This window comes from Kogia breviceps, chromosome 1, assembly GCF_026419965.1.
Source record: "Kogia breviceps isolate mKogBre1 chromosome 1, mKogBre1 haplotype 1, whole genome shotgun sequence".
Classification (NCBI taxonomy): domain Eukaryota; kingdom Metazoa; phylum Chordata; class Mammalia; order Artiodactyla; family Physeteridae; genus Kogia; species Kogia breviceps.
The window spans coordinates 123,520,969-123,543,277 of NC_081310.1; the positions used below are offsets into that span (position 1 = coordinate 123,520,969).

At 41.0% G+C, this 22,309-nt stretch overlaps 1 protein-coding gene across 5 annotated transcripts in view; it reads right to left on the bottom strand.

Moving 5' to 3' along the window:
- LRRC8B (leucine rich repeat containing 8 VRAC subunit B) overlaps positions 1–22,309 on the bottom strand; it is an 84,895-nt gene that overhangs the window by 41,125 nt on the left and 21,461 nt on the right. For 4 of the 5 annotated variants that reach the window (XM_067043080.1, XM_067043084.1, XM_067043073.1 and 1 more), the window contains exon 2: positions 4,852–4,907. The exons of the other annotated variant lie outside the window; for it this stretch is intronic. The gene's annotated coding sequence lies outside the window, so the exon portion shown is untranslated. The remainder of the gene's footprint in view (positions 1–4,851; positions 4,908–22,309) is intronic. 5 annotated transcript variants of the gene reach the window in all.

A 22,309-nucleotide genomic window follows, 5' to 3' on the forward strand; every position in this document is an offset into this window, starting at 1 on the left:
TCTAAATCATGTCCAGGATGCTATGGGACAACACCCTTAAGATTCTTAGAAGCCCTTCTATCTAGCTGAGAAGAGGCACTGCTTTAAATCTTTTTGAAGTCTTAATACAGGGTCCTATACCTGTGCCCTGGCTTTTATTTGCACCTGAAGACCAAGTCCTCTAAAATCTACTTAAAATCTGAACCGTTTCTTCTATAATTAATCTCTCTCTTACAATACTTTAGTCATAAGTGGTTTAAAAAAGTAAATTGGTACTTCCAATATTCTGCTGGGAAATCTAAACTAGATCCACAAATCAGTTAGGTTCATTTTCTATCTTCCATGTTACTATAAATGTCAATCTTGTTAATTTTTTTGTCAATACATAACAAGGGTACCGTTTTATATCCTCCAACAGCAATTTCCTCACTGCTCTTTGAGCCACCATTAAGAATTTTCTTTTTAAAAAACTTTTATTTATTTATTTATTTATTTATTTATGGCTGTGTTGGGTCTTCATTGCTGCACGCAGGTTTTCTCTAGTTGCGGTGAGTGGGGGCTACTCTTCATTGCAGTGCACAGGCTTCTCTTTGCAGTGGCTTCTCTTGTTTTGGAGCACAGGCTCTAGGCACACGGGCTTCAGTAGTTGTGGCACGTGGGCTCAGTAGTTGTGGCTCGCGGGCTCTAGAGCGCAGGCTCAGTAGTTGTGGCGCATGGGCCTAGTTGCTCCACGGCATGTGGGATCTTCCTGGACCAGGGCTCGAACCTGTCCGTGTTCCCTGCATTGGCAGGTGGATTCTTAACCATTGTACCACCAGGGAAGTCCAATCTTCTTACTTCCCCTTCAGGTTCACTGCTACCTGGTCTCAAAGCCAATGCCAGATGTTTTCTTGTGGCAACACCTCACTTCTAGGTACCAATTTTGTTTTGTTTCTTTACTGCTATGTAACAAACCATCCCAAACTTAGCAGCTGAAATAACCATTCATCATTTGTGATGAGTCTGTGGGATGATAAGGCAGTTCTGTTTCACATGGTGTTGGCTGGAACGCTGTGATGGCTGGAAGGTCCAAAACGCCTCAGTCACAGGGCTGGCATTTTGGCTGGCTGCTGGCCTGGAGCTCAGCTTGAGCTAATGACCAGGGGCTTTGCCACTCCTCCATATAGCTGTTTAGGCTGCCTCAGAGCAAGGTGGCTACGTTCTAAGTAGGAACGTTACAAGAACACAAAAGCAGAAGCTACAAATCTCCTCAAGGTCCAGCCTTAGAAATTACTCCACACCATTCCTTTCTTTTTTTTTTTTTTTTTTTTGCAGTACACGGGCCTCCCACTGTTGTGGCCTCTCCCATCACGGAGCACAGGCTCCGGACGCACAGGCTCAGCCGCCATGGTTCACGGGCCCAGCCACTCCATGGCATGTGGGATCCTCCCGGACCGGGGCACGAACCCGTATTCCCTGCATTGGCAGGCAGACTCTCAACCACTGCGCCACCAGGGAAGCCCCATTCCTTCCTTTTGATGGGGCAAAAAGGAAACAGATCCAGCCCAGATTCAAAAGGAAGGGAAATAGACTCCATCTCTTGATGGGAAAAATCATAAAGTATTTGCAGCCATCTTTAATCCACTATAGGAAGTCAAGAGCATTTAAGTAGTAGATAGTGCCACAGAAATGAATTAATTCTTTGAAAGAATTTAGTGAGTGAAGAATAGAATCTCTCTCCCCTTTATAACATATCAGATGAGGAAGGACTATCAGACAAGGAACAGTAAAGGGGGATAGAATAGCAGGGTCAGTGAGGTAAAAAAGCAGCACAGTGTTTCTGGAGCACAGAAATCAAAGGGTTTGACATCATAGTCAAAACAGAGAAACCAAAGGAGAATAGTGGTGTGTAACTATCATTCTGCAGCTTCTTACACAAAGGTGTAGAGTGGAAATGGATCTGTGAAACAATCAAATAATATGCTAAATATTAGAAAAATTAACCATATCACCTGAAGTCCCAGGAGAAAGTTACTGAATATGACAATTAAGAGCACGTGAACAACTCTAGAAATCTGAATTAAATTGGAGTTGTTGAACTTTAAGGAACACTGTTTCACTATTCCTTGTTTCTGATGGTTATGAAATACATTGTGCATTTAATTTAGATGGTAATTGTGTTTTTAGAAAAAGACCTCTCAATTCTTTGATGCTTTAAGTAAGCTACCAAATTATCTAGAATACATTTAAAATGAAGAGAAGCTACAGTCCCATTACGGTAATATTAACACTAGAGCATAAGCCACCAGTGGCTACATAATTCCTAGAATGTGTAAACAGACAGCAACCTCAAACCCTTCTCCGCCATCTTCATTGTTTATAAAACCGTTTTCCTGACCCCCTCCCATCACCCCAGAGTCAGCAAGCCATAAAGTCCAGCCAAACCCAGTCCCTGTGCAGTCCCCGGGGAATCACACATGCTCTCCTTTCAAATGACTAGCCGATAGCAGTGATCATCAGTCCATTTGCTTCTACAGTAATTCCTCCATAGGTGACCTACCTTTCACAGGAGCAGAATCATATGGACTACTTAACCCAAGAAGAAAGCACAGAGATCAGAGTCTAACTCTTCACAAATAAGGAAACTAAATTTCAAAGGTGTTCAAGCAACTTCTCTAGGGTCACAGGGTAGTAGAGCATGGGCTTAAGGCCACCTTGACTAATTTGAAAAGAAGTGGGAGGTTGAGAGCATTGCTGCTGGTCACCTAGCCTAAGTAATAACAGGCCTTATTAATAAAATAAAACAAGGTTTTGGAACATGAAGTTGCAAAAATAGTCCAGAACATTTCTGTGTTATAATTTTTTAAAACTATAAATCAAAATGAGATTTTTTTTTTAGCTCTGGGACACACAAACCAGTGTATTCTAGAAATCCTTAAACATATGATTAAGCCACTAGTCTTAACCCTTTCTCTAAAGTTAACATTTATACACATTCAATTATGGAAGTTAGGACTACAAAGGCATACCAAGGAAATATGAGGCCTTGTTTCTGCTTTCATGGGATTTACAATCCTATTGTGGAGAGAAGACATGCATAGTTGAGAGTTAACAGCATCATCTTATACTGTCATTTCAGTGCCAAAATGAGTGAGATGATGGCCAAAAGTAAGCACTGCATTCGCTTCTACACAAACAAAATATCCAAAGAGAATGGGTGAAACATTACTGAGAATGGTAAAGCAATACTTGTTAAAACAAAGGTCAGGATCTAGTCTGTTCATGCAACAAATATTTAGAATGTCTACTATGTGCCAGGCAGAGTTCTAAGTGTTAGGGAAATATAGATGTGCAAGACACAAGATCCCTGCTCTCAGGGACCTTACTGTGTAGTAAGGAAAGAGAGAAAATCAAATACACACACATGATCAAATCAGAAATGTTATGAAGAATACATAGCTACTTTAGACTGGGGAGTGAGGAAAGGCCTCTTTAGAGGGACTTCCATTAGAACACAGATCTAAATGGAGCCTACCAGATGATGATACTGGGGAAGAGCATGCCAGGGAGAAGGAGCAAGAAGATCAGGATGTGTGCAGATCAGAAAGGAGGACACCTGGCTGGAATGTCAGAAGCCCGGGGAAGGTAGAGTAACAGAGGGCCTGCAGTCAAGATAAAGAGTTGGGATAGTAAGTAGTATAGGAGTGGTGGAAAGGTCACTGAAGAGTCATGAGGAGAGAAGTAGCTGATCTATTACTAGCTTTTAAGAATTCACAGTCAACTCAATGAATCAGCAGGGAAATGCGGATATACTTGAGAAGTCCAAGTATCTACCTTCATCTGTAAAAAGAATAGTGTTCAGAATACAGTAGGGGATAGATCCACTGTCCTCACCACTGCTTTACCTGGACTATATGTTCAGAGCTGGGTGACACAGCTTTAAGACATATGTCATATTCACAACGCTGGTGAGCCATGCAATTTAATACAGTGTACAAATTAATCATTCATCATGTCAAAGTCAAAAGCTCTGCCACAGAGCTAACTTAGGATTAAACTTCCACAACTGTAAAAGATGAATGATGTTTGCAGGAAGCAACAGGATATAGAACTTGTTTATTTTTGACTTACCTACTCTAGGAAAGCATGGCCATGCTTTCATTACGGAAACATGGCAAACCAATTCTATACATTAAAAATGCTACCCTTAGGGACTTCCCTGGTGGCGCAGTGGTTAAGAATCCGCCTGCCAATGCAGGGGACGCGGGTTCGAGCCCTGATCTGGGAAGATCCCACATGCCATGGAGCAACTAAGCCTGTGCACCACAACTACTGAGCCTGCATGCCACAACTACTGAAGCCCATGAGCCTAGAGCCCATGCTCCGCAACAAGGGACGCCACTGCAATGAGAAGCGTGCACCGCAATGAAGAGTAGCCCCCGCCCGCCGCAACTAGAGGAAGCCCATGAGCAGCAACGAAGACCCAATGCAGCCAAATAAATAAATTAATTAATTAATTTTTAAAAATGCTACCTTAAACAAAAATCAGAAAAATATAGACATGGAGTCATGGAGTCTAAGTCTCTCATAGACATTTATTATATTCCTTAGATCTTTAATGTTAAAAAAATGACAAATATCAAACACATACACATATCCTTTCCTACATACAAAATCAACAAAGGATAGGAAGATGACATTTTACCAAAATGTATACAGATTTAATATTCTGTTTAATTGGTTTAAAAACATCAAAAGGACTTTACTCAAAACATCTGTAAGAATAGTAATCTCTTTTTACACACTAAGTATTCAGTACTATTTGCCCCCAAGCTACCAGTGTAATAGTAATTATCTTTACCATATGTTCACAATTCAGAATATTAATCTTACCCTATGAATGCCTGGTGAACCGGAAACTCTGCAATTAGTTTCTATTTGAAAAATTCCTAAAGAGAAATCATAAACATATTGTTATATTTTATGCATCATAGGACTGCAAGACAATTTATCCACCTATGTGGTTCTAAAGTTTCAAACATCTACAATAACTTTATGAAACATATAAAAGATAACTTTTTTAAAAAGCCACTGCTGTTAAAGAGATCACTTTCTGACCTCCTACAAAAGGTGTCAACTAAAACCCAGGGAGAGAAACAAAATCATTGTCACAAGCTACACATTTAATCCCATCACCATGGCAATTTACGAGGCATAAAATATGAACTTTAAATTTTTAATGAAGAAAGAGGTAAGCATTATGAGGCACCACTCATTTTATAAATAAAAGATATAAAAACTCATTGAAAATATCTGTGCTTCTTATAGAAAATAGGGAAACATGGGGAAAAAACAATTTAATGTTTAGGATCGTTTTCCCCTTCCAGTTTTGTTTTTGTTTTTGCTGGTCTGCTAGTTTTACACAACTATGCCATTATAAAATTCAGTGTTATGATATTGAGATCTCTTTTTGCCTCATCATTTCTCATAGGCTTTCTCGATGTTGTTGTAGTTTCTCGAAACATCATTTTTGAAGCATAATAGTTCATACATGGCTATGTCATAGGTTACAAAATCATTTCCCTACTGAACCTTATGTTTTCCCTTTTTATTACTAATAATGCTGTAAACATCTCTAACTCTGTTCATATGACTTCCTTTGCATAGACCTCCAAAAGTAAGAGTAATAGTTCCAAGAGCATGAACATTTTAAGGCTTCTGACATATAACATCAAATTACTTCCCAAGAAGATTATACTAATTTTCTTTCCTATAAACAATATGAGTAGTACCCTCACCAGATGGGGCAATCATCATTAAAAATAAAAGTCTTTGCTAATTCCACACATGAAAAGGATCTTGTTGCTTTATTGTGCATTTCTTTGAATTGGGTTGAATGCTTCCCAACATGCTTTAACAATGAGTTTCATTCCTCCTTTCTGTTTCACATTTACCTAAACCAGAGTAATATTTTGCTGAGAAGATATAATAAATGAAGAACTTAATGAAAGCTCTCTCATAATGACAACTTGTCATCTCAGAGTGCAGCCATTGCTGCCAAGTAAAAAAAACAAAATGTAGCTCAGTTTCTTCATCCAGCTTAAAATCAAATCACTCAAACTAATTTTAGAAACAACAGAAAACATTATCACCTTTCTTCCTCCCCAGCAGTGAACCAAAGTATAAGTTGAAAGAATGAAATGTGAAAGTGCTAAATGGCAATGCTTCTAAGAATAGAAATAAACAGTCCATATTAGACAAGATCAAAACAGGACTTGGACTGTCACAGTAATTGTGACAGACCCAGCTGCTGAGGAAGCATCAGTGGGCTCCCCAGCTATCTATGCTTTACCTACCCTCTGAAAAACATTTACTCTCCCCAGAGGCAAGACACAAGATGTGTATTTTCACTGAAAAAATCAATTCCAAGATAACCTAAAAAAATGCATCCTGGAAGATTTGGAGATGACAAGCCTAACACTGAGAGCTCCCTTTCTCAAATAAGAGCTCCTTTCAGAAGGTTCCCAGTGAGGGACACAGAAGGGAACGCTCCCAAGTGACTGTGGATTAAGGAACAATAGGGGGTAATCAGCTTTCTGATAGAAAAACAAAAGGCCCCAAGGCTTTTACTTTGAAAACTGAGAAGCCTGGGTGCTCTTATTTCCTTCTGGTCAGTGGAGACAGTGGAGATTCACAAAACAAACTCCTCTGTAGTAAAAGCAAAGGCCTACTATAAAATTTTAGAATCTGATAAAGGCTTTCCATTTGGGAGAATTTGTCTTTCAGTGATAGATTCCTTTTAAGATATAGCAAGAAGTCAAGAATCTTTGCAGGTCAATATGGCAAGAATCCCTGCAATGTCACACTTATTCAACCTGCCTTGTGCAATTCCATAAGATTAAGGCTTTAGGTTGCGTAAAATTAAAGTATCCTATTTTCATCAGTTTGAAAGGTTCAAACTCTGAATACCAGATTTACTTAAAAGAGAGGGACGTTTCACTTCACCATCGGTCCCACCCTAGGATCACTCCATGAATCACCGCCATGAGCCACACTGACCTCCACAGGCTGCGTTCACTGCTCTTCCATCTGCTTTCCCGGAATACTTTAGCAATAGTTCTCTCACACTGTTTTATGACATGTAATAAGCTACTGCCTCAAGTTCCTTGAGGACTGGGGCAGAATCTTCTTTACCTATATTCTCAGGACCTATCCCAGCATCTCTTTCCGAGGCTAGGTTAAGCGCCTCGATATTACGGCAGCTTCCCTGTATCAATTCATCAATGGGGTGTTGAAACATCTTTGGAAAGTTAGCTAAATTAAACTAAAATAGTATCTACCAGACTCTTCTCAGGGATTGTTCAGACTGCGGTTGGAAGGACAGACAGAGAGTCTCCTATTTCTGGTCAGTTGAGACCCTGGGAGCTGGCAGAAGGGAGAACTAGAGGGGCTCTTTGGCTACCCTCTTCCCTCTCATACAGCTCCTGGCTTCTCTTAAAAATGTTGTGAACAAACATTTAAAGAATAGCAGTCTGAAGTGACATCAAATCATTAGCCTGCCCAGAGTAACAAGTTAACAGCCCACCTAGGGTGCTGCCATGTCTCAGTCCTGCCCCTGCGCTCATCATGAATACTGAGTAAGCAATTATTGAGTGAACCAATAATACCAGATCGGGTTTCCCCACCCAGTTAGGAACCAAGGGTATGGAGGAGCAGGCCTGGCTCTCTGAAAGATCTGTGCACACATCTGGTGTACAGACATGGTGGGCCTGGAAGGGTGATAAGCAAAGCAGTGGGGACAGAGCCTCAGGCATTTCCATCTGCTCAGGACAGGTACAGAGATTCAGAGGCAGAGGCTAAGCCTTCACCATTCAGAAAGAAAGGAGAAAATTCCATATTTGCCAGCTTACTCACCAAACATGACATATCCCAAATCTGAATGCAGAAGTGCTGTCAAATTCAGCCTGATTGTCTACATTATAATGACAGTGAGTCAATTTGAATCAGTGATAGATCAATGGATAAATGCCACAGCAGTCTTAAATGACCTTAATATCACATCAAATTATGATTTCAAAATTCTTCTTTTGTACAAATTAACAGTATAATGCAACTGGAATAATGCTGGGACCAGAGGAAGCGTCAAGATACCACCCAACAAGGATACTGTGTACCATGCTGTTCTGTGCCCATTTCTTGTCCAGTCCACCTTCCCCCAAGACCACAGGCTCTGGGAAGGTAAGGACTTTCCTTGTCACCCAGGGCCTGCCACACATTAGATGTTCCCTAAGTGTCGTAGTTCCACAACCCTGTGTGCTATTATCAAGCTAACTATATTTCAGGTACAGGGATGGTTTCAGTCTCATAAAACCAGTAACTTCTGATAGTGATCACTATAAGGAATGCTGTATCTGCTCTACCATATTGTTAACTCAATGACAAAAATCAAACTGCCAGGCATTGCAAATCTTTAATGTTCACCAAGTACTGAATGACCGTTAAACACAAAAGATGTTTAAAATAAACACTGCTACTCACTCAACCCCCTCCCCCCACCCCCAACAAGTAGTTGTTCCATACCTGGTGCTTCTTTGGCATCGAGGGAATGGTGAGTGTTCTACCGTTTCTATTAAACTGCATCACAAATAGTTGGTCAGATGCCTCCCTGCCTCTCACTATGAGCTCTTAGAAGAGTTCATTGTGAAAGACAGCAGCTAACACACAAGAGATTCTCAGTAATTGTTGAATGGAGAAAGGTGGTGGGAGGTGGAAAGGGGAAAGCTACCATTTACTGTGCACTCAGTGAGGTACCTAATTGTGACCTCAACTCTAACAGTGGGAAAGGTGAGGATGGGAGGAACTAAGAAGCTTGCTCAGGCTCAAGCTCACAAAGGAGAAGAATTCACACCAGCTCTGACTAAGAGCTATCTGTTACACCTCCTCTCCAATAAGCTATGTTAAAAGGAGTTTTACACAGAATGTGACATCGCTTAAAAAAACACCGACAATCTATCTTTTAGAGAAACTGAAAGACACAATCTAAAAATCAAATCTATACAGTTTTCCTGTTCATTACTCAGTATTCCATCTAGTGAAACAGAATCAACAACTGCTCCCTCCATCCTGCTTGCCTCTATTAAGTAATTAAGATCAGCATGAACAGGAGTGCATCCTACTGGCACAACCTCTTACAGAGAAACATTCACCCACCCCTGTAATGACAAGAGGAATAACCCAAGTTTAACCGGTATTTAAATGATCTTTTACATGGGTTTTCTTCCTGGCCTTCCTATTAAAATGTGGTTAAACTAAATTTATGCCATATCACCTAAATACGACCTTCTTTCTGAATGACTTAATAAAGAAGTATCGCATGTCTTCAATCTGTTAGTTACTTTGTTAGGCTTAGTTCTTACCTGACACTCTTAGGAGGAAGGGGGTATAGCAGAATAGTTAAGATCAAGTTCTGACTGTGTCATTTACCACCTGCTTGATCTTAGATAAACTAAGTATCAATTTTCTCATCTGTAAAATAGAGATAATAATGGAGTTGTTTTAAGAATTAAATGAGATAACTATAAATCTAATGTTTAGCATAGCAGGAGGTACAAAGTAAATGCTCAAAAATGATAATTTATTAACTGAGTAGTAGGTTTATTTAAAGTGAATTCTTTAAAGGTTGGCTTTAAATTATCCTGTAAAGAGAAACCAGACTGGATATTAGGAGGTTTGGTTTTCCACCCAAGCTAGAGATTTCCATGCCACGTTTTGCAATGTATCACATGACTCCAGTTACTAGAAAGTGTTGTGCAATATAAATATAAATGTAATTTACCTCAATTATTTAATATATGACACATAGGGAAGACCAAGTATTGTGAAGCCAAAACAATATAAGGTGATGCAACATTTTTAAAAAGTTAACCTGTGCAAGTACCCTCTACTTTTTGATGCAATGCCTGTCTTCCCAATCAAGATTCATGCTGCAGACAAGTCAGATATAGCCAGTATCACCCAAGGCCATGTTTTAAAATCTATAATCACAGATGCACAACAATGTGAATGTGCTTCATGCCACAGAACTGTACACTTTAAAATGGTTAAAATCGTAAAGTTTATATTACATATATTTTACCACAAAAAAAATCCACCATGTAAAACAGGAAGACTGTTCTGACTGCTTTAAAATGAACACAAATGGATTACACAGAATAAATATACAGCGGGACCCCATGTACTAGAAAACATACCAACACATAAAAGTATTATTTTACTGTGTCAAATTTGCTTTGTCCATAATTCATAGATTATAATAAACACTAAATATTTCAGTATCAATTTTTTGTTACCTTTAATTGGAAGGATTTGGGTGGGGGAGATATGATCTCACTAATTTGCCTAGAAAAGGTGTGGGTCTCTTTTATACTAGATAAACAGCCATATATGAAGCTAACACATTCAAAGATCTTCTAGTGACTAGCTAGGTAAACACACACACGAGATCTTTTTTTTCTCCTAAAATAACCATTGAAGCACCCACATGTTTACAACAATCATTAATAACTTGAGATGAATTTGCAAAGTATTTGATCCTCTTGTTAATCTTCTTTTATTTAGAGGTCAATTCAGCAGAAACATCTAGGATAGCCTTATAGGGTGCAAGTCAGGGTGAGGGAGAGGTTGGTGGTAAGGCAGAGAGATTGTGTGTGTGTGTGTGTGTGTGTGTGTCCGTGTGTGTGTGTGTGTGTGTGTGTGTGTGTGTGTAAGTGGTTAGAGAAGAGCCATCATAATCCTTTACCTTAGTGATAGCAGACATACTTATCAGGCACTTAACACTAGTCAATCAATCAATCTCTGAGGCTTTCATAATCACACGTATTTTTGTAGGACTGACCGCCTTGTTACTTTCTTTGTCTCTGGATTATGTGTGGTAGAAATGTCCATTCAAGGCATGAGTGAATAAAGGTAGTGCTCCATATCAAATGACAGACAAGTTAATAAGAGCAATAGCTGCTCTGCCTCTCTATAGGGCTATATTGAAGAAGGATGAGGGAATGTAGTAATGAAATAGGAAAGTAACCATGAAGGAAAGTAACCATCACCATGGCACACAGAAGGCAACTATGAGGCATCACACCCTAACAGAAAGAACCCCTGACTAGGTGTCAGGAGGCCCAATTTCTACTCTCTACTTTACATCTAACTGACAGTATAGTGTTGGGAAAGTCATCTCACATCATCTGACCTGACTTCCCTCACTTGTCATGTTCGAGAGAGAGACAAATGATAGCTGGACCCTCCACTTCCTGTATTCCACTATCCTGCGAGTTGATTAATTGTCGCTGGAGCTGATGGAGACCTAATCTGAAGAGACTCCGATGGAGTGGTGAGAATCAAGAAGGGCTTTGAAAGAAGAAGGTGACGGCACCAGGAAAAGCATTAACCTGAAGATGGCTGCTGCATGTTTCCTTAGAAAGAGAGAGCACACTGAATGATCTGCAATTGGAAATTAATAAATTGGGCTTGCCAAAAAGAGAGTAAAATTGGGTCATAGCAAGAAAAGAAGGTCATCAGGTCAAGCATATGAGGAAAGCATTGCTTTTAATTGAAGGGAAAAAGGTAAGAGGGAACCTTGGAAGGGTCCCAATACTACCATCTCTCAGGCAGCGGGGTTTGCCAGGATTCAGTCACTGACCAGTAGCTTCTCTGCTCATGCACATGCTCTCCTGGGATGACATCCTCTATTCTTAAGAATTATCCAGGGCTTCCCTGGTGGCGCAGTGGTTAAGAATCTGCCTGCCAATGCAGGGGACATGGGTTCGAGCCCTGGTCCGGGAAGATCCCACATGCTGCGGAGCAACTAAGTCCGTGCACCACAACTACTGAGCCTGTGCTCTAGAGCGCGAAAGCCACAACTACCGAAGCCCTCACACCTAGAGCCCCTGCTCTGCAACAAGAGAAGCCACCGCAATGAGAAGCCTGTGCACCCCAATGAAGAGTAGGCCCTGCTCCCTGCAACTAGAGTAAGCCCATGCACGGCAACGAAGACCCAATGCAGCCAAAAATAAATAAATTAAATAAATTTTTTAAAAAAGAAAAAATAAGATAAAGGAATTATCCACCACCTCCCTGTAGATGATTCCCCAAAATTATATGACAAGCCCAGCTCCCTAATCCTAAACTGCAGAATCATCTCCCCGCTATCTTCCCAGCTATACACTGAGATGTGTAGAAAACTTAAACTCAGCATGTCCCAAACTGAACCTGCCATTTCTTCTCACACCCACACCAAACCTGCTCTTCCTGAGTGCCTGAATATTGGAAGCAACATTAACACTGATAGCTGAATGATGCTGCAGGTTGACAGCAACATCAAGAGCTAAGGCACCTAACCCCAAACCTTCTTCTCCCGTACTCTCTGAAATCAATTGGTTCTTTTCTTAAACTACTCCCTTGTTCTGCACCCCTGCTACCACTGCCTTGGGTGGAGCCTGCCTCATCTTTGGGGAAGACAGCTGAAATATTCTCCTCTCTTCCCGTCCTTAGTCCCATTTCCATGTTGCAGCCAGAGAGCTCTTTCTAAAACACATCACCTCCTGATTTGGTTATTTGTTATTATAAGGACAATGTCTCAGGGACGTGGTGGGGGGCAGCAGCTGGCACTGGAACACGATGGAAACGAGTGCTATCCAGCTTCTCTTGTGGTTTTATTAGCTCTTGCTATTTCCTTCCCAGGAATTCTAGTGTCTGACCGCAAAAGGCTGGGCAGACTGGACATATTCTGTGATCACCACTCACTTGAGGACACAGCTGGAATAGGAAGAATCACATGGCCGCATGGCTCCCCCGGGGCACGCACACAACCTCACAAGTTGGATATGGCTGCCTTTAACTTCAGCTCATGCTGCCCGTGTCATGGATTCTGATACAGTTTGGACTACTGCGCTGAGAGACGAAGGAATTTTTAAAGCCACTGTCTCCGTTTTTACCTACATGGTATTGGTGTCTATGCTCCCAGATATCAGGCATTTTTACAGAAGTTTTATTCTACTTCCTGGTCAGCAGCAGTCATTGCGAGGGCAGTCAATTCTGGAAGCATAGAGTGATGATTACTCCTCCTGCTGAGATGTTGCTCTGTGAATGTTCTGGAGCTGCTTTAGGTAACTGAAAACTGCCCACTTTTTATTTATCTTCATATCTTTTGTTCCCCTAACCCTCCACTCCCCCCACAAGTGAGGGTAAGAGGTAGGGGCTGGTTTTCTCTGCTCCCGGTGTGGAAAATATGCACTGGAACGATTCCCAGGCCCGTCTCCACCGCCATCTGCATGGGCTAAAGCAAACCACTCGCCCAGTCCGGCCGCCACGTCCTTGGCTTCAAAACGTGGCCAATCATACTGGCCCTGAGCTGACAGTAGTGGTAAAAGAAATACTGTGGAAGCCTTCTGAAATCATTAAAGGTGCACATAAATGTAAAGGGGAACTCATTAGAGAAAACCTTTTTTTTTTTTTTTTTTGCCAGTAAAGTAATTTTAGAAGAGGATGCTTTTGGCCTTGGAGCATTATCCTAAACTGAAACAAAACAACCCATGAAGTGAGTCTTATTTATACCATCTTGGTTCCAAGGAAACAAAACAGGAAGTGTTACAAGGTCACTGACACCCCCTCACACTTAAGTCCTACTACAAAGTCAAAAAGAATTTTTTAAAAAGGCACAGGGGTCCAGGTAGAAATATGCGACCAAAACACAAAACTGGCAGTAGTCTCCTCACTGTGAGAAGACAATAACGTGAGCAGAAAGTTCTTCTCCAAATCCACCTTGCAATAATGGACTGAAAATGGACCATTCATACTATCAGCTAGGTATTTAAAAAAGAAAGAAAAAAAACAACACCTGCAACCTGTGGCTCACAATGCCAATGAACTGCAGCCATGCCTGTCTGCTCAACCCAGAGAGGATTTTTAAAACATTACAGGGCTTCCCTGGTGGCGCAGTGATTGAGTCCACCTGCCAATGCAGGGGACGTGGGTTCGTGTCCTGGTCCGGGAGGATCCCACATGACGCGGAGCGGCTGGGCCCGTGAGCCATGGCGGCTGAGCCTGTGCGTCCGGAGCCTGTGCTCCGCAACGGGAGAGGCCACCACAGTGAGAGGCCCGTGTACCGCAAAAAAATAAAATTAAAAAAAAAAAACAAAACAACTAAAACATTACAGTCAGCCAAGACTGCTTATCTCTCTTCCAGCTCCTATTTTTGCTGGAAGAAGGTGTGGGAAGTAAAGGATTGAGCGAGAGCATTAAGAGAGAAATAGGTCAGTTTCGAAAAAACCAGCTCTTGTGTCATCTATGTTTCAGGTAAAAAGTCCACTTTCACCTTGGTGTTAAATCAGTGCTTCATGTTTGCAACTTGGTTAATGGCTTCTGGTGGTCAAAAACATTGGTTGTCATTTGCTCCTCTGCTGGAGCAGAAAAATGTCTGGTCTCCATTTAGGGTAAACATAGTGAGTTGTCTCTTTTTCTGTCATTACCTTCTCTGACACCACCTGGGTGTCCTGTGATGCAATCCTATCCTGATACTTTAGTGCAAGATTCCACAGGTCTAAGTGCTCAGTCCCACAAGACTGCTCCCACTTTAGAGGCCAGTCTCAAGTCCCAGGTACTCAGATTACCCACACTTTTGTCCAACTTAATTACAAATTCAGGGGCTCCCACAACCCCCTCCTCAAGGTTGATAATTCACTAGAACGACTCACAGAACTCAGGAAGACACTTTAGGTTTACAGGTTTATTGTAAAGGATACAACTCTGCAACAGTCAAATGGAAGAGATGCATAGGGAAAGGTATTTGGTGGTGTGTGTGGGGAGGGTGAATGGTGGGTGTGGAGCTTTCATGCGCCGTCTGAGTACGCCACCCTCCCAGAACCTCGATATGTTCACTCACCTGGAAGCTCCCACACTCTCGTTTAGGGGTGTTTCTGGAAGTTTCATTACGTAGGCATCATTGATTAAATCACAGGCCACTGGAGACGGAAAATCTCTAGCCCTTCCCCCGTCCTCAGAGGTCAGGGGGTGGACTGAAAGTTCCAACCCTCTAGTCACCTGGCTGGTCCCTCTGGCAACCAGCCCTCATCCTGAAGCTCCCTAGGGGCCCACCCAGAGTCACCCCGTTAGCATAAAGCCAGGTAGGGCTGAAAGGGGCTCATCATGAGTAATAAAAGATGCTACTGTCAGGAAACTCCAAGGGTTTTAGGAGCTCTGTGCCAGAAACTGAGGGCAAAGACCAAATATATATGTATTTCTTATTATACCACTCATAGCCTCTCACTGCATGAGAATAGTCTTACAGGGGGGCTAATTCTTATTCAAGCTAGTTGCAATCTGAAACAGTGCCAAGCAGTCCACTTAGAAGGCCAAGCTCACCTGCAAGGGCCAAACAGAGCAGGCAGTCATTTAAGCCACAGATGTCCTGAGTTAATGACTTAGAGAAGTTACTACTTAAGGGACCCTTTCTCTGACCAGGCCCTTCACAACGTGTTCTTTTAGTTCTCTATTCCTTGTTTTCACAGCGCTTAGCACACGCCTTCGTGTAATTGTTCAATTAAGGTTTACTTCTCTCCCACTAAAGTATAATAAGCTCTATGAGGTCGGGTCTACATGTCTCATGCTCACCATTGTATCCCCAGGGCTTAGTAGGCAGAAGCTGCTAGTAAATATTAAATGAACATTAAAAGAATTAAAATTAGAACCCCCTCCCCCCCTTGCTTGGAGCAAAGACCAGAACAACTGCCTATAATCACCACAGTATCTTATCTTCAAATCACCTAATTCCACATGACATGCAAAGCCCCCCCCCCCCCAATCCTTTAGGAGATAAAGTCTCTATTCCAGCCCTATCAAAAAGAGAAAAGAGATTTAGCTTAGCCATGGCCTTAAGAATAATTTGAGGCAGCTCTGGGGATACTGAAGTGATAAGAGTAAGGTCAGGCTTCTAAAAGAACAAACAAAGAACTAACAGGAATCAGGTAGATTGTCTACATTCCAAAGAAGGTGAGTGGTACGGTTTCTGCACGTTGGGTTGGCCTTGGGCTTTAGAATTCAGAGGACTCTGCAGCTTCACTTGGTGTTAGCAAAGAAGAGAAGCCATGTGCTCTCTGGAACTGTGATGGCTTCCCAGGAAACAAGCCACATTCCCAGTCTGGAAGTTTAACACATGACTTCTAAATGAGGGTGGGGCTTTGTGTGGCTCAGTGACAAATCCAGCTGCACAGCATGCATCATCTCCTGTCAGTGACCTAGGTCTCTCCTTTGTGCACAGCAAATGAATCTACGGTTATTTCTTAGCAACAAACTTGAAGGTAGAAGGATTGCAGCAAGAAAGCTAATGGTGTCTTTTCTTCCTGTCTCCACTTTTTCCCCCTAACGCATACACAAGAAATAACATTTTTCTATTTACATTTGACAACATTGTGTGTTTCCATTGTGGGAAGTCTTATTCACTGAAGGAAGGCAACAACTTAGTCACTGTTAGTTGAACAGAGATAGAAATGAAGAGGGCCCTGTGTGCCACCAACTAGTGTCATGGCCAGAGATGGGGTACCAAGAGAGTATAGAAGGATTGTCACATCTTGCATCCACTAAGTCCTCAACAATCATGATCTAGCTTCTGCTGGGTGCAAAGCATCATCAGCCCAGATTTTGAAAGGGACAGAAAGGTGTCAAACTCAAACATGAACTTCAAAAAGACCTTATGCTTTGGTAAATAAAGCATGAATACAAGAAAGAGCAAACAAATGGATTACACAGTTATGTTTTAAGGCAATATATGCCAAAGAAATAATAGTCATTGCACAGGTGTTATGAGTTGGACCAAGAAAAATGCATAGGATTTATATAAATGGGAGGTGAAGGGATGAGGGGTAGAAGGGAGGATTAATATTTTATGTGAAGGAATGAGGAACAAATAAAGAAGGTAGGAGGAAGCCAAGGTGAATTTAAGGAGTTAATGAAGAGACATGTGTGGATGGGGTGGATGTTTTGAGACAGTAATAATGGAGATAAGAGTGGAAAGTAGATTTGGGTCAAATAAAGTCTAGAATGTCAGGCTTAGAATTTTTCAAGACACAGCTCAGACCTTAGCATACAACAGGCACCTGAGAAATAACTGTTTTGAGATAAAAATATCACTTGTAGAATTAATAGTCATATATTTTTATGAGAGCAGAAAGGAATTTAGATTTGATCATACAAGCAGTAGGGAATCACTGATGGTATCTAAGCAGAGGAATGATGGAAAAAAATACCTTTAAGGACATATTAGTGTATATTAGGGAAATTAATTTGAAAGCATCAGGAAGAATTCATTGGAAGGGATTTGAGAATGAGAGCAGGAAGCCTAATTCTATATTAGGGTATATATCAGATCACCTTGTAAAATAAAACATAAAGGACTTCATAATTAAAATATCAAGTAGAAAAGTAGTTATGCTTAAAAAAATTATGCTTTCAGATTAGCCAGCAAAATAATGCAAATGGACAAAACAATTAGATTTTGAGGGAGCAGACTTTTCCTAAAAGTCTTAATTGATGTTTTCAAAAGAGAAATGTATTTGATTAGGTTTTCTACACTAGATGGTACTTGAATACTTTGGTGGAAATTAGATGCATTGGGATAAAAATATCAGTTTTAGAATTAGTAGCCAAATATTTCATGCAATGTTATAACACATGAGAACAGTCATTTAAAACACACACACACACACACACACACACACACACACACACACAATGGTGCCTGATACACTAGTGGCCATGTTAGATACACCCTAAGCAAGCCGTCAGCCCAAGAGTATAACTGGGCCAAGAGTATAACTGGGCCTTTCTTTTGGAAAAATCATTAGGCATTATGTCACTCACCATGCAATCAAACCTCTGTTTAAAATCAAGTTACAGGTCTTCCCTGGTGGCACAGTGGTTGAGAATCTGCCTGCCAAAGCAGGGGACATGGGTTGGAGCCCTGGTCTGGGAAGATGCCACATGCCACGGAGCAACTGGGCCTGTGAGCCACAACTACTGAGCCTGTGCGTCTGGAGCCTATGCTCTGCAACAAGAGAGGCCACGACACTGAGAGGCACACACACCGTGATGAAGAGTGGCCCCAGCTCGCCGCAACTAGAGAAAGCCCTCGCACAGGATCGAAGACCCAACACAGCCATAAATAAATAAATTAATTAATTAAATTTTAAAAAATTTTTAAAAAATCAAGTTACAATTACTCTAATTATGGGCCTATATTTCACTTGATTCACAGCTGGTGCCTAATCAAACAGTTCTGTAGGCTTCAACACAAGGTAACTTAATTAAATTCAGTGGCAAAAAGTTTTTTTTTTTTCCCCCTAAGTTTTCTTTAAGCAACTGACTTACCAATTTAGGCATCGGAAATCTTATTTCTATAAAAATTACTACATGAACTAAATCTAAAACCAAAATGTATCCACTAAAAAACAATATTCAGGTCTCATAAACACTTTGTTTAAATATTTCCCAGCAATAGCCTTGTGTGGACAAACCAGGAAGTGAAACCAAATATGATCACACTGTGAAAGCAGAGTAAAATGAAAGTGTACATTTGGAATTAGCTGAAGCACTATTAAGATTTCATTTAAAATCTCATCCCTTGGAAACATCAATTTAATTAAAGCAGTAATAAGAGGAATTGCAAAAGCAGAAGTCTTCATTTTGTTGTCTGGCAATTTCCCTCAATGCAAATGCCTTTTCCTGTGGCCAGGATGGCTCATCTGAAATGCTAGTGCTTACCTGGTGAATGTAGAACAGGGTTAAGCTATCATTTTCATGCTACTAAGTCAGCCCTGCAACAAAACAATCACAGTCTTTAATGGCTTACTTTGGAGAAATGTACTTTTTGCTTCTAAGGTAACAAGCAAATCCCATTTCTCCTAATTGTTTTGCTGGGATTACTGTCATTCCCTGTATTTTACTTTAAATTATAAACTCCTTAAAAACAGGAACCATATATTACTGTTGGATTAGTTTGTTTTTTAACTGAGTATGAAGACTCAGTGACCCAGACATAGCAAGAGTTATAAATGTCTAATGATTATTCTTATTGTTCAAGGATAGTGTCATCAAACAAGACTTGTCACAGTTCATATTTTCCTTCTAATCAGAATCATAAATCCCTGCACTCCACCACCATATCCCTCATTCCTAGAAGGATGCCTGTGGAAGATGCAGCTAGAAGATACCTGTGCAATGGGCTTCCCTGGTGGCACAGTGGTTGAGAGTCCACCTGCCGATGCAGGGGACGTGGGTTCATGCCCCGGTCCGGGAGGATCCCACGTGCCGCGGAGCGGCTGGGCCCGTGAGCCATGGCCGCTGAGCCTGCGCGTCTGGAGCCTGTGCTCCGCAACGGGAGAGACCACAACAGTGAGAGGCCCGCGTACCACCAAAAAAAAAAAAAAAAAAAAATACCTGTGTAAAAACAGAATGAATTCTCACTATTATTTTTTATTCTTATTTTTATTTTAAGCAGGATTTGAGTAAGCTTAATATGAGAAATAATGCAATATTTGTACGGGTATTTCTTAGCAATCTAAATAAGGTAGTTCCTAAACTACTTATGACTTCAGCAAGTAATCAGGTACCCCCTGTCAGACATTGCACAAACACAATGCAAATGCGAATATCAGTGCTACTCTGCAGACAAAGCAGACACGCTGCTGCTACACACAAGAATGAAATTTAAAGGGGAAAAAAACTATGTTAAGTAGTGACATCCATTGGCATGTATATGTGCCTGTATAAACATGTGTGTGTGCATAATAGTATAATCATGAGGGTAGTGAATTCAATAAACATTTGCTAGCCTACTCTATGCAAGAAGTGTATTACTCCTAAGAAGATGAGGCAATTCTATTGCCATCGTGTAAATAGATTGAAGAGACTGCCTCAGAGTCTAATGAGTTCATCTATAAACCCATAAAGTAAGTCAGTATGGAGGCAGGCCAGTTGCCTAGGCCGTCTCCTTCTCTCTGGTCACCTCATTTTCTCCCGGTTACTCTCTCACTCCCTGTACTTTCACTCTAGTGCCTGATACTTTATGCTTGTGATTACTGGATTCTCTTGACAGGGGAGAATTTGTTGAACATTTGCTGTGGTGTGGGCTAAATAGGACAAGAAGGAATGACAGTCACTAAATGAGAATTCATTTTACTTCTGCATTTCACCTCATATCTACCCTTAAAATACTCAAAGTTAGGGAGACGGGAAACATACACAAAATGAATAGGGAACAGGAATACATATAATCAAGGATTAAACAGTATAGTTGAGACAACAATGAGATACATCTGCATAATGCTTTAAAGTTTATGGAGTATTTTTTCCCGTAAGTCATTTAAATGACTCACTTGACTTTACGATAAGGATACCAGCTCAGAGAGAAAAAAATAAGCTAAGTCAGATGTCTGGTGAACAAGAGCTTGATCCCATTACTGACACCAAATATCGTGTTGTTCTCACCATCAGAAGCTGCCTCTCACAAAGGCCAACAATTATAGTTCAGGGGATGGAGAAAGCAGCACAGGTGATGTGCATCTGAGCCTTTCAGGATATGCAGGAGCTAGATCAGGAAGAAGACCTCCAGCTAGGGAAGGGCAAGAGCAGGGAGTCTTGCGTGGGGAAGAGCAATGAGGCAGCAGGTCCCACTGGGGAGGGAATCTTCATAGCCAGAGATGACTTCACAAATAAGTGAGGCACTAAGGACACTTAGGACTTAAGATTCCAGAATGAAGAGTATGGCTTGACTTGACTCACAAAAGAGAACCATTATAGATTCTAAAAGAGAATGCAAGCAGTGTTTTAGGAAAAGTAACCTAGTGGGGCATGGGAGATACACTGGGGCAGAAGGGAGGGGAGGCAGAATGGAGGCAAGGGTACCAGGTAGGATCCTACTGCAGTAATTCAATAACTGAGTAGTCAGGAACTGAACAGGGGAGTGTCAGTGAAAATGACAGGAGTGAATTTAAGTAGCAGTAACAGAAAAAATTGGACAAGTATTGGCTGGTGGGAGAGATGAGGAAAGGAAATAGGAATAAAGTTGGGTGAGAGGCTTGACCATAAAGTGTGAGTTAATATTCCAATATTCATTGGAAGATCAATGAGCAATCTGGTGAATTTGCTCTTTCACTATGAATCAAGGATAATTTACTAACATAATTAAGGTTTTATACCTTTATTAGGGATTTGGTGTAGCTAAGTTTTGACCAAGTATGGCTCTTGGGAGTGAACCCCGTGGAAAAGTTGAAGAAGGTGAGGTAAAAAGGCCATTTAGGTTCAGATCATAAAGAGACCTGGGTACCATGCTATGGAATCCATGAAGGTTTTTATACAAGGAAGTGAAATAATCTGGTGTCAAATTTCAAATTTAGAAATTTAGTATTTGCTGCTTTGATAGCAGCAGGAAGGGTTCATTAGAAGGGGGAATGTATGATATAGGTTAAGAGACCAGATCAACAGTCCAAGGGATAAAAACAAGAAAGAAGGCTTGAACTAAGATGTGACTAAGTGTGAGGAGAAGGGGGGATAAAAGCAAATACTTTTAAGCACTTTTAAGTACCATCATTCTTTACTACTTTCAAGCAGGTACTCTGCTAAATAGTTTATGGGCACGGATTCTAGAGTTACTCAGGTATTGATCAGGACTGGTGGCAGACTAGATATTAAGGAAAGCCAAGACTCAAGGACAAGAGACCACCCTGGTTTTGGCCACAAGGTCAATGGTGAAAATTGGTCAGTGGAGGCTCATGAATGTGGTTTTTAAAACACTGAGTTTGCAGTACCTGTTTAAGTGGTGAGGTCTAGTAGGCAGTTGGAAATAAACTGGAGCCCTAAGGAGAGGAGGACATATATGTTTGTTAGACTGTTCGTTTTTGCTGCTGACCTTGGCCAATGTTGGATTTAAAGGCTTGCACTTGGTAATTTGGAATAGAGAAGTAAATGTAGACTGAGTCCATCTCCTGAATAAAGGAGTTCACTTAATAATTGCCTTTGTGAATATTTCTACTTAAAGATGAGACAATTTAATTTTTTATGAAGGCAATCAAGTTAACTAAAACATAATGTCTATATGTTATAAAACACACACACACACATCTCTTTGTGTGGCTTCTACTTGTCTGCCCAACTGGAGGTAAACAGGACTGGAAGATTTTAAATAACTTCCAGCCTCTCTGTTGTAGGTGCTCACTACCATCCTGATCATGAATCAGGATGGCCAACTCCCTAACAAAATGTGTAAGGGCATATTTTTCATTGTACTTCAGTGTAAAAAAAGTTGCTC